At 35.6% G+C, this 20,926-nt stretch overlaps 1 long non-coding RNA gene across 1 annotated transcript; it reads right to left on the minus strand.

Annotated features, from left to right (window-relative positions):
• Positions 1-3,233: 3,233 nt before the first annotated feature.
• Positions 3,234-5,121, minus strand: LOC139814550 (uncharacterized). The gene is made up of 2 exons (XR_011732484.1): positions 4,840-5,121; positions 3,234-3,685 (listed from the first exon to the last, which is right to left on the minus strand). It is a non-coding gene; the product is annotated as an uncharacterized lncRNA (long non-coding RNA).
• Positions 5,122-20,926: the final 15,805 nt, after the last annotated feature.

Genomic DNA, 20,926 nt, shown 5'->3' on the forward strand with positions numbered 1-20,926 from the left:
ACAAAAAGAAATGATATCTCTTTTTAAATTACAGCGCCAATTACAGAGAACATATATTTTTCGAGATACAAAGATTACGTCTACCACTTGTTACTTAGGTTTTTTCGAGGTATAATATTACTACTGCTTTTCTTCGATTAGAATAAAAAATTGAATCATGAAGAATTACACAGAGGTAACAGTACAAAATACAAATATTTTATTAAAATATTTAAACCCAACAAGGGAAGTACAAGGTATTTAAATACAAAGTTTATATATGTATTTAAAAGATTTAATCGCATCGCAAAGAATTACAGAGGTAACAGTACAAAAAATAAATATATTTTATTAAAATACATAAATTTTTCTTGTCAAAAAACTTGGCGCTGCTAGAGAGAGAGAGAGATAGAGAGAGAGAGAGAGACCTTTTACAAATGTAGATATTACTTATTCTATACTTATTCTATACTTAATTTTAATCGCTTTAAAAATCTAAACTTATCCTAACTTATCCTATACTTAGTAATAAGCCGCATTATTCACCGTCACACACACACACACACACACACACACACACACACACAACACAACACACACACGCACACACACACACACTCGCCCACACCCACTCGCTCGCACATACACACCAGGCTGACCTAATTTTGAGGTCTAGCAGCGCCAAGTTTTTTGACAAGAAAAATTTATGTATTTTAATAAAATATTTTTATTTTTTGTACTGTTACCTCTGTAATTCTTTGCGATGCGATTAAATCTTTTAAAATACATATATAAACTTTGTATTTAAATACCTTGTATTTCCTTGTTGGGTTTAAATATTTTAATAAAATATTTGTATTTTGTACTGTTACCTCTGTGTAATTCTTCATGATTCAATTTTTTATTCTAATCGAAGAAAAGCAGTAGTAATATTATACCTCGAAAAAACCTAAGTAACAAGTGGTAGACGTAATCTTTGTATCTCGAAAAATATATGTTTTCTGTAATTGGCGCTGTAATTTAAAAAGAGATATCGTTTCTTTTTTGTAATTGTAATAATGGATCACTTGAAGCGCGACTCATTTTTTGATAAGGTAACGTAATTTTGTGATGTGTATCACTTGAGTAATAATTTTTTGGAAATAAAAATAATACTGCTTAGGTTTTTTCGAGATTTTTGGAGATACAAAGATTACGTCCACCACTTGTTACTTAGGTTTTTTCGAGATATAATACTACTACTTTGTTTTTTTTTTCGAGGTGAAGATACTACTGTTTAAGTTTTTTCGAGATTTTGAAGTGAAACTTCTTTAGGCACGGTAGTGAATTCGATTCGCGACACGAAGAAGTGTAACGGAAGTGAAACTTCTTTGGTACGGTAGTAAGTTCGATTGTGCGACACAAAAAGGGTAACGAAAATTCGACCAATAGGCGTACGAAATGAAACTTCTTTGGTACGGTAGTAAGTTCGATTGTGCGACACGGAAAATGTAACGAAAATTCGATTAATAGGCGTACAAAATAAAATTTCTTTGGTACGGTAGTGAGTTCGATTCGCGACACGAAAAAGTGTAACGGAAGTGAAACTTCTTTGGTACGGTAGTAAGTTCGATTGTGCGACACGAAAAATGTAACGAAAATTTGGCCAGTAGGCGTACGGCGTTGGCGAGACGGTTTTTCTTCTGGCACGGTAGTAAGTTCGATTATGCGACACGAAAAGTGTAACGAAAATTCGACCAATAGGCGTACGAAATTAAACTTCTTTGGTACGGTAGTAAGTTTGATTGTGCGACACGGAAAGTGTAACGAAAATTCGACCAATAGGCGTACGGCGTTGGCGAGACGGTTCTTCTTCTGGCACGGTAGTAAGTTTGATTATGCGACACGAAAAGTGTAACGAAAATTTTCGACCAATTGGCGTACGAAATGAAACTTCTTTAATTGGTACGGTAGTAAGTTCGATTGTGCGACACGAAAAAACGTCACGAAATAGTGTCACGAAAATTCGACCAACAGGCGTACAAAGTAAAACTCCTTTTGGATCGGTAAGTAAATTCGATTTTGCGACTCAAAAATACGTCACGAAAATTCGATCAGGCGTACGGCACTGGCAAGACGGATATAGTGAGAACTGCGTATAACACTATATTTTTGAGTTGCGGGCGGCTTGGAGTGACTAATTCCGTTGCATTGTTTTTGTATTAATTTCAGAAAAGTTATGGCAAAGCCTTGCCTTCAGAAGTTTCACTTCTAACGCGCGTGGCGACCACACGCATGATTTTTTTTTTAAGGTATGCTCTAACCTTGCGTCACCGCGGCTGTCACCATGATGTAATAAGATAGGTGTAACATTGCGCATAATGGTGGCCGCATGATCGGACAGCCAATAAGAAATTGGTCGCAAATGCAGCCGCGAAATTTGAATGTAAGATAAATTATATATACTAAAAATGTAAACTATAAAATTAAAATCTGTTAAAATACAATGCAAAAGCGCAGCGAATAATGAAATTTGTAAGATTATTGTTTTATACATACATAATATCAATTTTGTTGTTCTTATTAGTGATAAAACAAAACTGTTCCAGTGAAATATATTTGATTTTCACAGTCATATATACATGAAAATGTATATAAATATATAAATAATGAAAAGATTAAATTTATTAATTGTATTTTTAAATATACCATAAACATGTATTAAAACTGCTAACTATATGACATTGTTTTAAACGTTGTACATATATTTTACTGTAATATTAGGCATACGTAATGTTTACTATAGAGTATAGAAAATATGCGCATATGCGTTTTACAGAACCCAGGGATTGTAATAAACAGAACTTTGTAATTTTATGATATTGTAGATGTTATATGAAGTAATCTTTTTCATTTTTGGATTCCTGTTATTTGTACTATTTTATCACACAAGAATATTAAATTCTGCTAAACCGAATGAAAAAAGAAAGTAGTATTAATTTGGGTTTATTTATTTTAATGACTGCACCTTATTAAAATGTTGTTTCTGGTTATTTTGTTTCACATATTTACAATCAACTCTTTACATATAGGCTATTAAAAATATGACAGGAGTTTGATATATTATGAATAATTTCTTTATTCCAATTGATGGGGATTTCGAAGGTCTTTCGGTTAGATTTCCGTCTCGTATGGTATAATCAAAAAGCTAGAGTATATTATAGGTAGATTAAAGGTAGACTTTCTTAATCATAAATCAATCACAATCGGACAGATTTCAATATACAACCACAGTTTATTGCCAGACACAAGTATAAAAAAAATATCGCGACGCATACAGTACTCACAACAGTATAGCAATAATAAGTTTATCAAGCAAGTGTAGTCAAGCAAGTGGACTCCCTCAGTTCCGCCTCCCGCGGACCAAGCTACTCGATCCACCCAGCCGCGAGATACGGGTGTTGAGGAGAGACCGCTCCTATGGATCGCTCTTTAATATTCTGCGACCAGGGTAAACATGAAAATCATGATTCAACATTCGCAAGGCTAATCTTCGGCGTTAATCGGCTTCAAAATGGGCGATAGATTTGTTGAACAGTTGCTCATTAAATTGTCCGTTGTGTGTCTCTTAAAAAGCTGAGTCTTCCCTGAAGCAAGATCGGATTGAGTTTCTAATCCAACAAGGCTAGTTTCATCCGCGCCTCTGCTAACATGCTATCATCGCCACCTGAAAACAAAGTATTCAAGATTATATGTTCAAATAATTTGCTAGAACCAAATATAGATGTATTATAATATTATAATACATCTATATTTTTTGTGTCTAAAAAGTTCTATTGTTATGTCCTGTAATACCGGTTATCTTCATTATAATATAATCTACAGTTTTAAAACAACGTTACAATATTTCTGTTATATTAATAATTAGTTATATTGGTTATTAAATGTAGGAAAGGAGGAAATTTAGGAAGGAAAGAGAAAGAGAGAGAGTATACTTATCTGAAACAGCATTAAAACTAGTAGTTTGGTAATCTTTCTATAGGGGTGGAAGACATCCTGCAAATGTATTTGGCAGGTATGTCCAGCGTACAGCATTCAAAAAAATATTTGATTTCTTTAGTTTAATATATGAAATTAAAATGTTTGTAAGGCATTGTAGAATATTATTTGTTGTCAATGTTCTTTTTGTTACATATTTTATACATTTTTCTGTTCCTTTTCTTTGTTAAATTATTTTCCACGATGTCTTTATTTATTTTCCGTAATCTTATATATGTTCTAGTACGAACTAGACACGCAATTACTGTTTTTGGAAAACTATCATGTATTTTTTCGCAAACAATATCTGTCAATTTATCAAAAATTTTTGATTCTTTATTAAAAAAATTTCCATGAAACTTTTCGAATTCCTCATTCATTATTTCTGCTGTTTTCTGGAAGTTTGAGCAAGGATAGATGCAGTTGCCTCTGGAAAGGAAGGAAACCCAATCGTCAGATAAATTGGGAAGGCTCTTGGTTGGAACACCCAAGTGGCTGTATTTATCTCGAAATCTATGTGCTACGTAACCGGCTATGTATAACAGCGCATTCTTTTCTATGATTTCGCTAGCTGAAACTCGCTCGAAATCCTCCAGCAACTGTATTTCGTCTGGAGTAGGGTTGTAACTTCTTAAATCTAGCTCTGGAAAGACAATTAGCAACAAAACTAAGTCGGCAAGTTCGTAATTTTATCCAATTTTCATGAATTTCCATTATTCATAAATACGCAGATTTAGTAAATAATGAAAATAGTTTCCACTATTAAAAAAAATATATATTATGCAGAATATATTGAATATCAACTACAAATTAAATAAAAAAATTTAAAAATTTTTTCAGTACCTTTTTCTTCTTCTTCTTCATTGTTATCGTCTTTTTCTTCTTCTTCCTTTGCATTGTCAGAAGAAATTTCGTCTGGTTCTGTTACGTACATAAATAATTCTTCTTCGGCCGTAATTTGTTCTTCGTCAGATAAGAATTGCGAGCATGTTGCATTGATGAAATCAACACGTGTATCTTCAATGTCGATTAATGGTGTAGAGCTACTGTCTCCTTCCGTATTTTCTCCCGGCGAAATTACGTGTCCTGAATGCTTTCCTAAGATATATCATTTTAGGCAATTTCGTAGTTCCACAGTTCGGATGATCGTGTCCTGCACCCATTGATCTCAAATACGAGAAAAAATTTTCAAGTATATCTTGGTTTAATCTGCGTGTTAACAGATATTCGATTTGGAATGTCTCGAATGTATACTTGTCTTGAATGTATGGCAACATTTCTTTTAAGGACTTGTTACATATTAAAATTCCCTTTTGGAATTGCAGTAAAGCTGACCTCTGTCCAACTCGCATTTCTTGTATAAATTGGCTCATATCATTGATAATTTTATTTTGCTCTTCTAAATTTATACCATAAGCATGCGAGCCACTATGATGTCCAAATTTCATTTGACTATTAAAAACATCAAACCAATCGTTAAATAATTTGAGTATAACAGACATTTGCTTCCATTGTTTGCAGGCTAATAGTCCTTTTTCTCCGCACCACTGAATAGCCGATGCATTTTGGTTTGAAAAAACCTGTGCTGCCATTTTCACATTTTGACGTTGTGATCCTTTTACATCCAAATGTGCTCGACTTAGTTTGTGTGCTATTTTTAAGTCTCCTGTATTAAGTGCTAATAGTTCTTCTAAGCAACTGTTATCGACAAACTCTCCATTAATTCTAAAACCAGAATCAAATAAATTATTTCTGGCCAATTTTAATAAATGCGGAACATCGGTATAGAAAAAAATTTTGAGAGAGTTGTCTACAGGATGGACAATAAAGCATTGCTTTCCGGCGCTCTGTTTAATTTTTGCATTTTCGGAATGACTGGAAATGTCGATTCCAATATTCAGTTCATTCCATAATTTCATATTAGTTGGACCCATGTCACATGTTATTGCCACAACAATATATCCAGCTTCATATAGGTCACGTATCACGCTAAACATTATATTCTGGGTCATTGACGTATCAAAATCGTAAAAAACGGGCTGTTTCCATTTTTTAAACAGTCCTCGTGCCATAATAAATTGGCATGTTTTATGAGGTCCGTAAACTTTCTGTTCCTTTCGTTCGAGGTCCAATTTATTTGAAATATATATTTCGTCAAACGTTAGCACAGTTAACTTGTCCGTTATGGTAAGATCATGTCCTTTATCTTTCATAATTTTCAAGACATCTTTTAGAATGCCGGGTGGAACATTAAAGGCTGCACACCAATTTTGTAAAGTTGCCAAGCATGGCAGTGGTATTTTCTTCACGTCTCTCAAATACCGATAAGTCTTTGCGCTTAATGACCGCAGAGCGATTGCGGACGTTATATCTTCGGATGACCATTTTATTCGAATGTCGTTAGGTGACATCAATTTTTTTATTTGTCCAGGCGTGAACACTTTGCTCAAGACATTGACCGCTATTTTTTCGGCTTTCTTCTGCTTATGTAGTGTCATTTGTGCAATGGTACAGGATTTTTGCTCTACACTTAATTGCAACTGTTCGATTTCTGTTGTTAGTTTCTCATTTTTCTTTCTTATCTGTTGATTCTCTTGTTCAAGTTTATTCTTATCTGCTAATAAATTCTTCTTTTCTTCTTCTGTTTTCTTCAAAAGATCCAATAACGATTCCATAGAAATACTTTGGTGGTCATCAACTTCTTCATTTCTGCAAAAAATATAATTGCATTTTTACACTACTATACAATGTAAATAAAGAGGTAGATATATTGTCTAAAAATTAGTTTAGAAATAGACAAAAACTAATTGTAATGTCAATGTAATGCGCATAGTAAAGAAAGATGATGGAGGGCTTATAAATAGTAATTTAGATTAAATTAAGATACATACATTTGTTCCTCATGCACACATGGCTCAAGTTCAGCATTCATAAGTATGTCTGTCTTTACTCTGAAAAATATAAAGAAGTAGTTTCTTATTTATTTACATATTTACATTACACAGTATAATAATAATGTATTTTTGCAAGTAAAATGTATTATAATTTTTTTTTGTTTCTCTAATGGCACATATACATTTTTGTGTACACTAGTACAAGTCTTTTTTTTAAATAAATTAAGACAACTATCCATTTAAAAATAAAGAAAATACTTACGGCACTTTTACTTTTTTCTTTTCATTTGTAACACGCTTTTCTACAGTTCCATCTTCAGACGTTATTTCTTTCCGTTTTTTTTGCAATAACAGTAATTTTGTAGGAATAGAACCCTTTTTCAGTCTTTGCATTAGTTTGGCAGGCACATTGTTTGATCGTGGCTTTGTCCATTCCATTTGAAAGCAATCTTCTTCGAAATGGAGATTGCATACGTGTGCTACAAATTATATTTTGACATATTTATTAATCTGGTCAAATAATATTATACATAATAATATTGTATTATAAATACTAATATAAATTATTACATTACATCAACTTACCAGTGTCAATTTTTATGTTTGTTTCATTTCTTTGACAAGCATCAAGCCATTGCTGACGAATGTCAGTCTCCTTGGGGAATCTAAAGAATTTTAAACCCCTTGTGCTCGTATGGTCTGTGCGGCTTGCACAATTTTTTATGCAGCACGTCGGCATGATTTCTGCAAGCAGAAGAAAATATATAATATGTAAATGAAAAGATTTGTAGAGAAAATTATTGTTATATTAAGTTCTTTTCATGCAAGATACTTACAATGTCTTTTTGCTGTCCTTTTACAATGTCTTTTCTTCTACGATGTCCTTTTTTACTGTCCTTTTAGAATATCGTTTTATTATCTTTTTAATGTCTTTTTACTGTTCTATCGGTCCCTGTTTCACCCACTTTACACAACACAACACAACACAGTACAACACAACACAACACAACACTACACAACACTACATTACACAACACTACATTAACTAACACTACACGACACTACACACAACACTGCACACAATACTACACAATAGAACCCCAGGTAGAACAGCAAATCACAATAAAGTCAAAATGATATCAAAATGACGATTTTTGGTCATTTTATCATTTTGATGTCATTTTGACTTCATTGTGACTTTCTGTTCTACCTGGAACACTACATTACACTTCACAATACTTTACTTCACTTCACTTTACTTCACTTCTCTTCACTTTACTATTTTAATAACTGTTTAGTGTTTATAACTTTTCCCGCTTTATTGCCCGAGAATGACAGCTAACAACAACAGCTGTTAGCAGCCATATTGCTTTTTAGCATTTGCGACCAACTCCTGATTGGTCCATAACTTTGGACGAGTGCGCATCCACGGGAATGTTACACCTATCTTATTACATCATGGCTGTCACGGCAAGTCCGAGAGCAGCGGCTGTCATCGCTCGCATGATAGAGTGCGTCCCAAAACCTATCACGAAAAGTGGGACAACCTTTCTGTCGGCGAGTGTACATTAGGGTGGCTCTTATTTAGGGTGCCGTCCCATGGCGCGTATCGCGATATGCGCGTATCGGGCGTATCGAACCCTGCGACCAATCACAGGCGATCCGCCGTTTTTGATACGCTCAACAATCCGCTGAACGTTGTTTGAACGGATCGCACACTCACACATGTATGTACAGTCGTACATATATATTGCTACTATTTGAGTTTGAACAAAAATTATCTTTTCTTTAGTCTTATTTTTTGTCAAGAAAATTCTTTTTTATTTACTATTATGTAGTATTATTATGTTTGCAAAAATAAAACGTAATTTTTTGGGTTATATGTAAAGGTCAGAGAGAAGAATGAGAGTGGTTACGCCCGCGTTTTAGGTGGTCCCCGTCCTCGAGCGCCTCTATGTGCACAAAACGTGCACGCATTGAACTATACGTAGCCATGTCCACGAAAATTTCTGATGGGTAACGCGTTATGTGCACGCTCTATAGGTTCTGTTCCGTGCTATGTGCACGATCTTTTGGTTCTGTTCCGTGCTATGTCCAAAGTGTCGGTAATGCATGGTAATGCCTGCAGAGAGAAACCTGAGAGCGGCCATCCCGCTTCGGGGGACGCCTGTCCTAAATCTGCCCTCTGAGAAAGTGGACGTCAACTACGGCGTTACGCTCGGTAACGATCAGAGAGATCTCGGGTAACGATACATGGGTTCGTATCCGTGCTATGGTTCGTGTCCAAACTACTCAGATGGATGTGCTGGTCGCGCAAGCCCCTCCTCTGTCAGTGTACGCTCGGCCAGAGAGAAACCTGAGAGAGGCCATCCCGGCATTTTTCGTCAATTTTTCTGTGTCGCATTTTCCGACGCGCCGCCTGAGAAAGTGCAACTCGATCAACTTGCAGCCGTCAGCTGCGCTCGGAGCAGCCCCGACGGAGCAGCGACAGCAGCCGGTGATCACGGAAGACGTGATACTCGACAAGCCGCTGGTAAAGGCCAGGAAGGCGACCAAGAAGCGGGCGGCGACAGGAGGCCTCACGTCGAGCATGAAAGAGGGCGGTGAGTCCACCGAGCGGGCAGCGGCCGAAGGCGCGCGAAAAGCGAAGCGACTGGCAACCCCGTAAATTTCCCTTTCAGAAATAAAAACATTTAGTAAAATTAAGTTTCGTTTGCAAATTAGCATTAAATTCGACATATAATGGTTAGTTCGTAATAAAAATGTTCATTGACATATGTTCTATGATTTGATTTCCGTTAAAGAACGTAAAAGTATAACATTTATTTTCTTTATAGTACAAGTCATTTACTTTCTGTATAATGCAAATTATAGAACTTATAACGTATGTTAATCGATGTATATTTTTCAAACTAACATGTGATTATTTTGTATTGAGTCAGTGAACATTTTTCAATTTAGGATGATAAGATGCTTAGATTCTTAGAAACTATTGGTCTAGTAGTTTATCAATTAGCAATATTACGCGAGTTAATGTTTATTTTCCGATATCGAAATCAAGTTTAAGTTTCGTTTCTTTTCTTTTCCGTTTCTTTGTGCGTGCGGTGCATTTACGCGTAATGATAGCAAGTGCGGTACTATTAATATTTTGGTAATTCCGCGGCAAAAACTAGGTATTCGGTGTACAAAGACTCATTTTCTTTGAAAACAAAGCGAGACGGATTACGCGGACTCGAGTGTCGCGAGTGAGTGGCGAACTCGGTTGAGTCAACCGTACTTTAGCTTACGAGTCAGTTAGGCTTAAAGGCCGGCCTACACGAAAAGCGGCGGAACAAACCCTACGCGGCGCGCAAAGTCGCGGACAATATCGGGTGTCTCAGAAACGATAAACTCGACTGATCACCCGGATAGCGAAAATACAAACGGCCGATACTTGCGGACCAAGACACATCCCATGGCGCGAAGGGCGACGAAAGAAGGGTGATGTCCGGCGCAAGGGCGCGATCAGTTGGCGGGTACCAACAAGTGAACCCGAGATGTATCAGTCGAGTTTTTCGATAGAACGGCGCGCGACGGGTCCCGTGAGAGCGACAAAACGAACTCCAGAGCAGTTGAGCGACGGGATCGCAAAATCGCGAACCCAAACCCCGCCGCGAGAAGCGACGATGGATTGGGGTTCAAGGGGACCTAAAAGGTACAACGGTACCACCCGCGACGTTATCCGAACACCGGGTCGCGATATCTCGAACCGGACGCTTCCCGCGGGGTATCGCAAGATAAAGTGGCCCAATGGGTCAAAGAAAGGGCAACAGTAACGGGCCGTCGATATGCGATGAGCAGAACGGCAAAACGCGAACCGGAAGCCGCAAGCGATCATGGGCGACCCAGGTGTGCGGAGTACTGCGGAGGGCGTCACCAAAACATCACCACGGGTGATAGCGAAACGCTCCAAGATTGTAAACGCGAAGTTCCGTTTCCATAATGAAACAATATTCGGAACGACGAAAGAATGTCCGAAATAAAATCGCAATAGGGGAGGAAACGAAACTTCGGGTAGAACCAAATGGGACATTCGTGAAAACGACGAGACGAGAAACTTCGAGAAAGCGTACGTGCTTCTATGCGAATTCGCGAACGGCGAAAACACCGAAAAACTAAGGAATGTACACCGAATCTATTGTACGCAGGGGAGCAGGTGCGAGCGATTTCAATAGGCAAACGTCGAAAACACCGAAAAACCGAGGAATGTACACCGAATATATCGTACATGGGGGAACAGGTGCGAGCAATGATAATTGGAACGCGGAAGCGAGCGAGAGCCGAAACAACAATAATACAAAGGCCCCATGCGGCGGGTACGTGATAGTTGGCCGGGGCCCGGGCAAGAGTAGGGAAACGAGCTCGACTATAAAAGGGCGGAAAAGCCAGAGGACAGGGACTCCGTTTCGCGATATCAGGGAACACGGGCGTGAAAGCGAATTGTACAGTCTGATAGGGACACGAATTATACTCACGTTTGTACGCGGGCGGCAAAAGTCCAAGTTCGGGAGGAACCGATACCTGTAAAGAAACGGGAAGAATAAATTGTTTAATTATCTCTCAAGAACTTACGATCATAATCATTTGCCTGACTCACCACGCGAAAGACTTACCCGTTCCCGTAATTCCTACCTGTCGGAGCTACCCGACCCGGCGAAGGACGATCCAGACGCGGTCCAGCGAAGGTCCAGAGGGGCGACGAATCCGGTGGTACGCTACTGCAGTCCCAGAGACGGTCCACAAGGCAAGGTCCAGCGAGGGTCCACAGTCCTAGCAGGCGGGCTTGAAGCAGGAAAGGAGGGACATAGCGAGGTCTAGCGAAGGGTCAGTGCACGATAAGAAAAAAATCTTTCTCGATTTCTCGTGAACAAGATCGAGTGGCGACCGATGATAACGAATCTCACACAGAGCGTGTCGGTAAAACCCCTCCGTCCGGTCACAAACTACGTCGTTTCGCTCGGTAACCGCACATGGTTTGCGTCCGTGCTAATGGTTCGTGTCCGAACTAGCCAGTTAGAGGGGATATGCTGCGACCGCGGCGCACAGTGGAGCCGTTTGCGCGAATCGCGGAAAAAATTATGTTACTTGTGAAATATGCAATGAATGATCATAGAACCTTTCAATGTTGACTTATAAAAATTGCAAAAGTGTATATTTATTAAAAATTAATGATAGGAACAAGTATTTGATTGAAATTAAATAAAAATTCAATTTACATTTAATTTACGTATAAGAGCAAAGTAATTCTTGCGTCTCATCGCTTAAGTCTAAATTTTTTTTATGTGGTTTACTTCTTAAACTAGTTATTAACGGATCGGATGACACGAGCATCATATGCATAACATCTTCATTTGTAAACAGACGGCTACATTTTCTACTATGATTAAGTCGATATCGTTTATATAGTCCTTATTTCTTGCCTCTTGAGCTTCTTCTGATAATGTCCCAACAGGTAACGCTGCATTTTCCGAGGCAATTTCTATAATTTCCTTACCGTGAAGAAGAATTTTATGAACGGTAATTGGCATAAGTACCAAGAATATTTTTCAATAAATATTTCCGCTGCCTTGTACGCATAAGAACCGAATTTTTCTGAATTTATTTCTTCACCACAATTAATCGTTTGTAATATTGTGGAAAATCTTCTGATCAATTCCTCGTCAACTCCAGTTATTTCTGCTGTGATTTTTGGATCAGCAAAAAATCGTCGAGAAGTATTTCCGTCATTTAGATGATCCGGAACCTTGTTTAACGATCCCTCAGTCCAAGTTCATTATAAAAAGCGTCTTGTATTCTTTTTTTTTGTTTCTTCTTTTTGAACGCGTGTTTCTGGCGTTGTTGACCACTTATTCTTGAAAGACAAATTGTAGGCAATATGTAATATACATTCCATGAATTTGATTCGTGCGTGCAAGGGTGACATTCCTAATTTGAGTGCTTCTTTTCTTTGTTAGATCTTTTATTAATTTCTGTTAAGTTGTTCATTTGAGATGGTTTGGAACCGCAAATAAAGCACGAAGATGATGAAGGCGCGTGGGTTACAGCTTGAGCTACCTTACCGTCTATCATCGTAAATATCATTTGATGATTTATTTTGAATGTGGTTCCGAACTTTTCTATTTCTGTTTCTCGTAATTGAGCAATTTCGTCATCCATACGTTGCTTTTCACTTTTTATTTTTTCAGCAGTTTCTTTTATGTATTCAAATTGTATTGCTCTGCAATATCTCGTTGAAGAAGGTCGATCATTATTCCAAATAATAATATTTTTATCGTAAAATGAAGTAAGACGTAAGGGCACCATCTGTGACTAGTTAGTGCCAATTGTTATAAAAGACTTTTGCAGCAACAATGCACTCGAAAAACAATTATTATCCGTTGCGTTCCTTTCTCCTTTCAAGACATGAAAAGCTTTTCCATCTCCTATCAAGAATTAGTCACAGATGATGTCAATAGACGGTAAGGTAGCTCAAGCTGTAACCCACACGCCTTCATCATCTTCGTGCTTCATTTGCGGTTCCAAACCATCTCAAATGAACAACTTAACAGAAATTAATAAAAGGTCTAACAAAGAAAGAAGCACTCAAATTAGGAATGTCACCCTTGCACGCACGAATCAAATTCATGGAATGTATATTACATATTGCCTACAATTTGTCTTTCAAGAATAAGTGGTCAACAACGCCAGAAACACGCGTTAAAAAAGCAGAAACAAAAAAAAGAAATACAAAAGACGCTTTTTATAATAAGACATGTGGCACTGAAGCGGTATCCGATCGTCTAAACAAGGATTCGCGTTGCATCAAAATGCGTAAATACCACCACTTATAAAATTTATCTTAATCACTTTTATTCCCCAAAAGCAGTCTCTTTTGATTTCATTACATTTTTTTATTTAGATTTTTCTTTCTTTCAGTCCAAAATTCTTTAACTGATATATATTATCTGTGCAATACGTATGATTGTGTGATACCTTAATAACGTCTTAATGACGTCAATAAGATGTCATTTGACATTATTTTGCTACTTAAAGTATTATATTTCAACAATATATTGCAGCAATATTACTGTAATATTTCAATATTATTTAAAAACGTGTAATACATCAGTAATATTTCTGAAATATTTCATTGTAATACATAATATTTCCACTATATTGCAATATTACTGCAATATTTCTGCAATATTATGTGCTGTGTGGGTCACATATATTTTTGAGGTTTAACAAAAGGAAATCTGTTCAGAATCTAGCATTTATTCGAATTGAGAGTAAAGCCCCTTGCACAATGCCAGGCAACAAGCAATAGGAACAGGAAATAACCAAAAAATCGTTAATTACAACCTAAAAAATTCAAATGCTATGATTGGTTGGCAATAGGCAATAGGCACAGAATTTCCAACGTGACGGAAACTCTGTGTCTATTGCCTGTGTCACTGTTTATTCTGCATTTATACATGATTTCTGATTTCTATTCCCTGTTCCTATTGCCTGTTGCCTGGCATTGTGCAAGGGGCTTAAGGACGAGCAGAGCTACCTGGGGTAAAACAGAGCCATGAGCAGAGAGAAATCTATAGATAGATTTATTTGTTATCGACCTCCCGTAAGCGCGCTATCTATCGGGCAGCGTTTCTGTTGTTGTCGCGCTGCGAGGCATCCGTCCAATTTAACGCATGCGTCGTGTTTCTTTCTATATTCGTGCGCAACGCTGACGCGCAGGCGTTCCCTGATTTTACCGCGCAAACAACGACGTTCTCGTCGTCTCTTCTTTTCGGACGCTCAACGAGTGAGCATGTTAGTTATTGCTTTGATATTGCGTAGATACGCTACTTTCTATAATCGTAAAATCCGTAATATTCCGGCTTCTGAGGAAGCAGAGCTGTTATATACAGCTACATCATTATTTGGGAAAGACGAAACCTTGTCTCTGGACTTTCTGACTGCTGAAAAGGAAACGAGGGAATTCCGATAGTAAAGACGAGGGCGGCCATTAATCCCGAGATATATTTTTGGAAGGACGAGGATCCCTTGCGTCGTCTTTGTACTTGATAAGTATACTTCTGATGAGAGAATTCCAGTTATTTTATTCTGGAACAAGCCTAATTTTGGCTAATTGCAAGGTAACCTTATCATTTTATCTGGTAAAACCGTTCTTGGGTTGACATTATATTCAGGCTTTACACAGCCTAATCCTCGGATATTGGTTACTGAGAAAATCGTGAGATTTTCACGATTCCATTTTGTGGCGCGCATAAATTAATACGATCGACAGGCCTTTTCTTGAGAGCTCAGTTCCTTCGTGAACTTTCCAGAAGACGAATAGTATAAGGCTATTCGTGCTTCTATCCGTATAACACATAGCGTGTTCGGCGCGTGACAACGGAATATCTGAGGCGTGAAACATCGCGTGATTTGAGCGTGATATACCGTGTTAAACTAGTACGACATTGCGTATTCTAAGCATATTACATAGCGTGTACTAAACGTAACTAAAGTCAATATAGATATTATTATCGGATGATACAAATAGTAAATACTGTCGAAATTCTCAGTTCGAGAAACTATATTCCTTTATTAACCGTAATTATTATTATTCTATTTCTTGCGTGTTTTTCTGTATATATTTTGGTAATAATTTGCGATATTAGTCTATATTCAACTTATACAAGTTTATCCAGGTCAATAATGATTGAAGTACCATACACTATTATATAACATATCGAATTCTAAACATGATCATTCCTTTCAGAAATTATATTCTTATTCTACGTTCTATGCTGAAACATTACTTGAACTTAGTAATTTGATTGGTAAAAGAAAGATTAAATATCTGATAAAAGTAACAAAGAAAACCTTCAATCATAAATGACAACAATTCAATATAATCCTTTACTGCATTGTTCCTGTATGATTTACGTTCTTTGCATATGTTCATGACTGTTTATTATATTGTGCATTAATTTGATTTCGTTTAAATTACTTTGACATTGTCTAATTGAGATAAACATTAATTGCTGCATTCCTGCACAACCAAATGTAATACTTTGATTTTGTTATAAAATGATATAAACATTGTACTTTTATTTTATGAATACTGGTAAGGTTTTTGGCAGTTTTCCTTACCCGTGCAACGAATGTTGGTATTCGATGAGATTCTGCCAAATAAAGTATAATTGATTCATTAAGCAATTAAAGCATCGTTCTTTCCTTCCCTTCGAATAAAAGGTTTGATACTCAGTTCCTATACAAAATCAGTTTGCGAAGCGCCTTCGCCACAGAACAGTCTCCGTAATTGTTGGAAGTGTTTTTTACCCGCCTTTTTGAGTCGCCATTTTATAATATTGAAAATTTTACTTCAGATTCGTATTCAGCAACCTTGAAAACACATTACCTATGAATTTCATGATTATACATTTAACATTTTTTAAATTATAATCACTTTTTCACATTTTTCTTTAAAAAATTGGTTTTTTTCGTTTTTTTCCAAAAATAGGTAAAAACACATGAAATAAATAGGTAAACTTTTCCATTTAAGGGTAGAAAAACACTTTTCAAAAGGTTTTAAGTGAATTCATTCTTCGAGAACAAATTTCCAAATAACGCATGTTTTTCGCCTACATTGCCTGGACTAGGAGATTTGTTAAGACAGAAATCGGTAATCCCTTCACCGATAGACGTCAAATTCAATATCAACCTTCCTTTAATGATACTATATCCATAAAAAATATATTCTAATACGCTCACAAAGTTCCTCTTCATAAGAAGCTGGTTCTTAATTTAAGGGAATGCTGGAGTTGTTTGTTTTACCGATAAAATTACCATTTTCTTTCTACTCATGTAACGTTGTATTAATTTGACAGAATTAAAAATTCTGTCCATAATTACTTCTCCATAATTGCAGTACATTCGTCAATGATTCAGGGAAACTCCGATTTTATATAAAAAACGAGAAAAAATTACGGAATTACAGATTTCCTTACCTACTTTTATCCTAATATGGCGTCTCGAGTTACAGCGATCGCTGTCAACTCATCACAAGGTGTGCTTCATATAAAAGATATACCATATTGATACGAACGTGAAAACGAGTTTCCCTGAATTGCACAACAAGAAAACATCGATGAATTCTCCAAATTGAGATTAGAAATCTAATATAAGAGTACAGTGTGTATGACGATTCATGGGTATATGTGCGTGCAATGTAGGTGCTATTCTTGTCTATATCCTTATTGTCTATATCCTTGTTTATACAAGAACAGATATAGGTCGATAACATAAAAAATGGTAATTTTGTCTGTTATACAGACAACTTCAGCATCAATTTAAAACATATTTATTTACTTATAATTGTTTGGCTTCCTTATAGAGGAAGCTTTTTGAGACTTTCGAAACTTTCGAGACTTTCAAGAGGAAATGGAACTCTATAAGTTATCTATGTCTTACTTATTACTTTACGATTATTAGTTTTGAAGCTATAAACGTTCAAAGTGTGATATGTTTTCGTTGTATCCTGTGCTCCAGATGTTACCCCCTACCTAACGCGGAGAAATACGTAGTTCTACGTCAAAAGATATTGAACAACGAAGTAATACAGAATAAGAGCACCTTTGTATGTAGGGGTGGAGGAATTTTTACAGTTTTATTTTAGAAATAGAAACTTGGATTTTTTTATAGTAGAGGCATAACTCGTGTATTGGGAAGAGTGTATTGAATTCGCCAATGCCTAATTAATAACTTTACTAAAATAAAATTATAAAAAAATTCAAGATTTTAGTAAAAAGACTGTCGTTTCATATGCGTCAACTCCCCAGATAGCACACAATATTTATGATAAATAATGTTCATAAATATTTTTTACTAGTATATATATGTATTTTTTAAAAATATATATATTTTTTATATACTGTAAGAAAAAAAAATCATAAAAACTTTATTCGACATATTATTAAATTATAGAATAAATATTTTATATAATATTTATAATAAATAAAATATAAATATTTGTATTAATATTTTGTAAATATTTTTCAAATATTTACTAGAAATGCCACCTAACCTAACCTTAGAGTGGCAATATTTTTGGGTCAAAAATTTGATTTTAAGTCTCAACCCCTTAATTTTGTTCTACGAACTCTCGAATGCAGATCCTTGAAGAGCAGGCGCTGTAACTTAATATTTAGAGGTCGCTCAAAGCCTCTAAACATTAATTTTTTTTTCGAAAAAGTGGTAAAAACTGTATTTTTTACCACTTTTTTCGGTGCCAATTTTTAACAACAAAACAAATAATTTTAGTAAAATGTGGTATACCGTTGTAAAGAGTGAACCCTTGGCTACATTTATAAGGACATTTTTGGTCTATGTCGCTTTGTTCAACTGGTATATAGAGTGAAAACAACAAAGGTGCAAAAATTGAAATGTCAAAATTGCCGGGGCGGAATCGTCACTCTGCTATTCTCGGACTGAATTTTAAATAAAAATTCATAATTCCGATCATGAAAAATGATAGAATACATTTTATTAATTATTTTTTAATAGAAAAATGGAAACATTAATTAAAAACACGATGACAGAAAATAATTACAAGAAAAGCGCACACACTTATGTGCTCTCCCAGATAGCACAGTTGATCTTTATGAATTCATAAAGATCAGATTCAGATCTTTTTGAATTCATAAAGATCAGCTGTGCTATCTGGGCTACGCTCGCACGAAATGCACTGTTTCTCGTCAGCTCTATTCTGTCATCTCTGAGCACACGCAGCACATATTATTCAAGTCCTCGCTGGAATCCGAACACTGCTGCTTCTTTGACTTTGATTTTCGCCCGAAGCCTCCATGATATGACTTGGTGACGACTTCGCCCCGGACACAGATTTTAAATTTGATCGCTCATGAAATATTAGAAATCAACAAAAATAAAACAATTTTCACTGGATTCGTGTTCAGCATGCATTACTCTTCTGAATCACTTATCTCGAGATTCGGAGAGAAAATAATATTTAAAATATTTCAAATTTTCGAAGCGCAAAAAATTTTACTTTTGACCTCCGAAAACACGTTTGCCTTAATGAAAATCACAACATGGCATATAATCTCACTAAACTCCGTTGGTCACATATTGGCACCATAAGTGGTGCTTACAATATTAATAGCGAGTTCGCACATTATACAGATTTCGAGATAATTGTAGTGACGACTCCGCCCCGGTCTCCCCTACATACTAACCATACGCTGTAAGCGATACACACCAAATCTTCAGTTTTAATTTTTAACTTGACACGATGTGTCACGCTGCCGCTTTATACATTAGATTAGGAAGCAAGCAGCTAGTAATTTCACTGCTAGGTCCGCTAGGTTGTAACACTTCATAATCTAGATACCGTGATAGTTCAAGTTGCTTACGTGGTTCACGTTATCCCAACTTCCTCTACATATAATATACTCGTAATATTATTGCATTAAACATTACTCTAAAGTGTGTGTGTGTGTGTATATATATATATATTTAGGAGAGACCGGGGCTAGTTAGTACATGGGGCAAGTTGGTACACAGCAATTATTGTAAAAGTGACAAAAGATAATATTACATAAAAAATATAGTATTTCTGCAAAAACATTGCGATAATATTTCAATTAGTTATTTCAGGCTGAGTAGCGTATTTTCACAAACAAAAAATATTTTTAGTTTTGTATAGCCAAAAGTAAAATAAATCGGTGATGTATATTAAATGTTATATTTATAAATCTGGTCATCATATCATAATTCTAACTGTGTCTTTAAAATCTTTACTTTAAACGTAATACCTTCCAGTTATGTTAATGTCTTAAAACATTTTTTTGTTTAAATAATAATCAAAATATCTAATTCAAAATATAATATAAGTAGTGTTTACAATATTAATGGCGAGTTTGCACAACATACAGATTTCGAGATAATTGTAGTGACGACTCCGCCCTGGTCTCCCCTAAGTTATTTGATGGATAGAATATCATTTAAGGAAGGTATTGAATTTGGCGAGAATCGGTGGAGTTACCGACTTTTGTTTAAAAAGTTACATATATAAGTTATACATATAATTTTATATAGAATATCATTAAAAGAACGTTGGTATATTGAATTTGGCGATAATCGGTAAAAAAATTCTTTCTTTATAAAATTTTGAATTTTTTGAGAAATGTTCATAGTTGTTTTAACTTAATTCCGCCAATTTTGAGATATCGGGCTATTTATAATTCTGTTATATTCTTCAGTCTTTTCTACCTCTATTTCATATATAATTCTTTAAGATTTGGTTGATTAGACCCAACTTTATACGCGATTAAAGGTCCATATGCGAAGTCCATATATGGACCATGTAGCCTGAACTCCCAAAATCAACATCGATTTGACATTGCGTCGATTGTAAAACTCCACTTGTACTACTAAACTGACCCTCCATCAATTCATAAAAAGATTAAATTTAAAATTAAAAAAAAGTGTGCAAATTAGAAACTTGCACATTGCTTCCTCTCATCATTACAGATCGCTATACCATATTGCTCCTATTTTATTTCGCTCATAAAGTTTCCTCTATGAGGAAGCCAAACTAATAAATATTAATAATTATGCATCAAATAAAATACTAGCTTCCTCATAAGAGGAGCTTTGTGAGCGAAATAAAATAGGAGCAATGTTAGCAGTCTGTAATGATCGATGAGAAAGCAATGTGCAAGTTTCTAATTTGCACACTTTTTTAAAATGTAATAGTTATTTTTGAGGTAATACATAAATGTAATTGGCGTAATTTAAAGATTTTTTGAAAAATACATATCACTTTTGGATTGAGTTAATACGTAACACAATTTTTTGATATAATAATTTTGTTAAAAAGAAATAAAGCTACTACCACTTAGGTTGGATTTTTAGATTTATATTTTACTCGATATGATCGTGGCGGTACATGGTTAAAAACATACAAGAAAACCGAAAATATCTTTTTTTTAAGTAAGTGCCACCTAATT

The sequence above is a fragment of the Temnothorax longispinosus genome, chromosome 6 (genome assembly GCF_030848805.1).
Source record: "Temnothorax longispinosus isolate EJ_2023e chromosome 6, Tlon_JGU_v1, whole genome shotgun sequence".
NCBI lineage: Eukaryota > Metazoa > Arthropoda > Insecta > Hymenoptera > Formicidae > Temnothorax > Temnothorax longispinosus.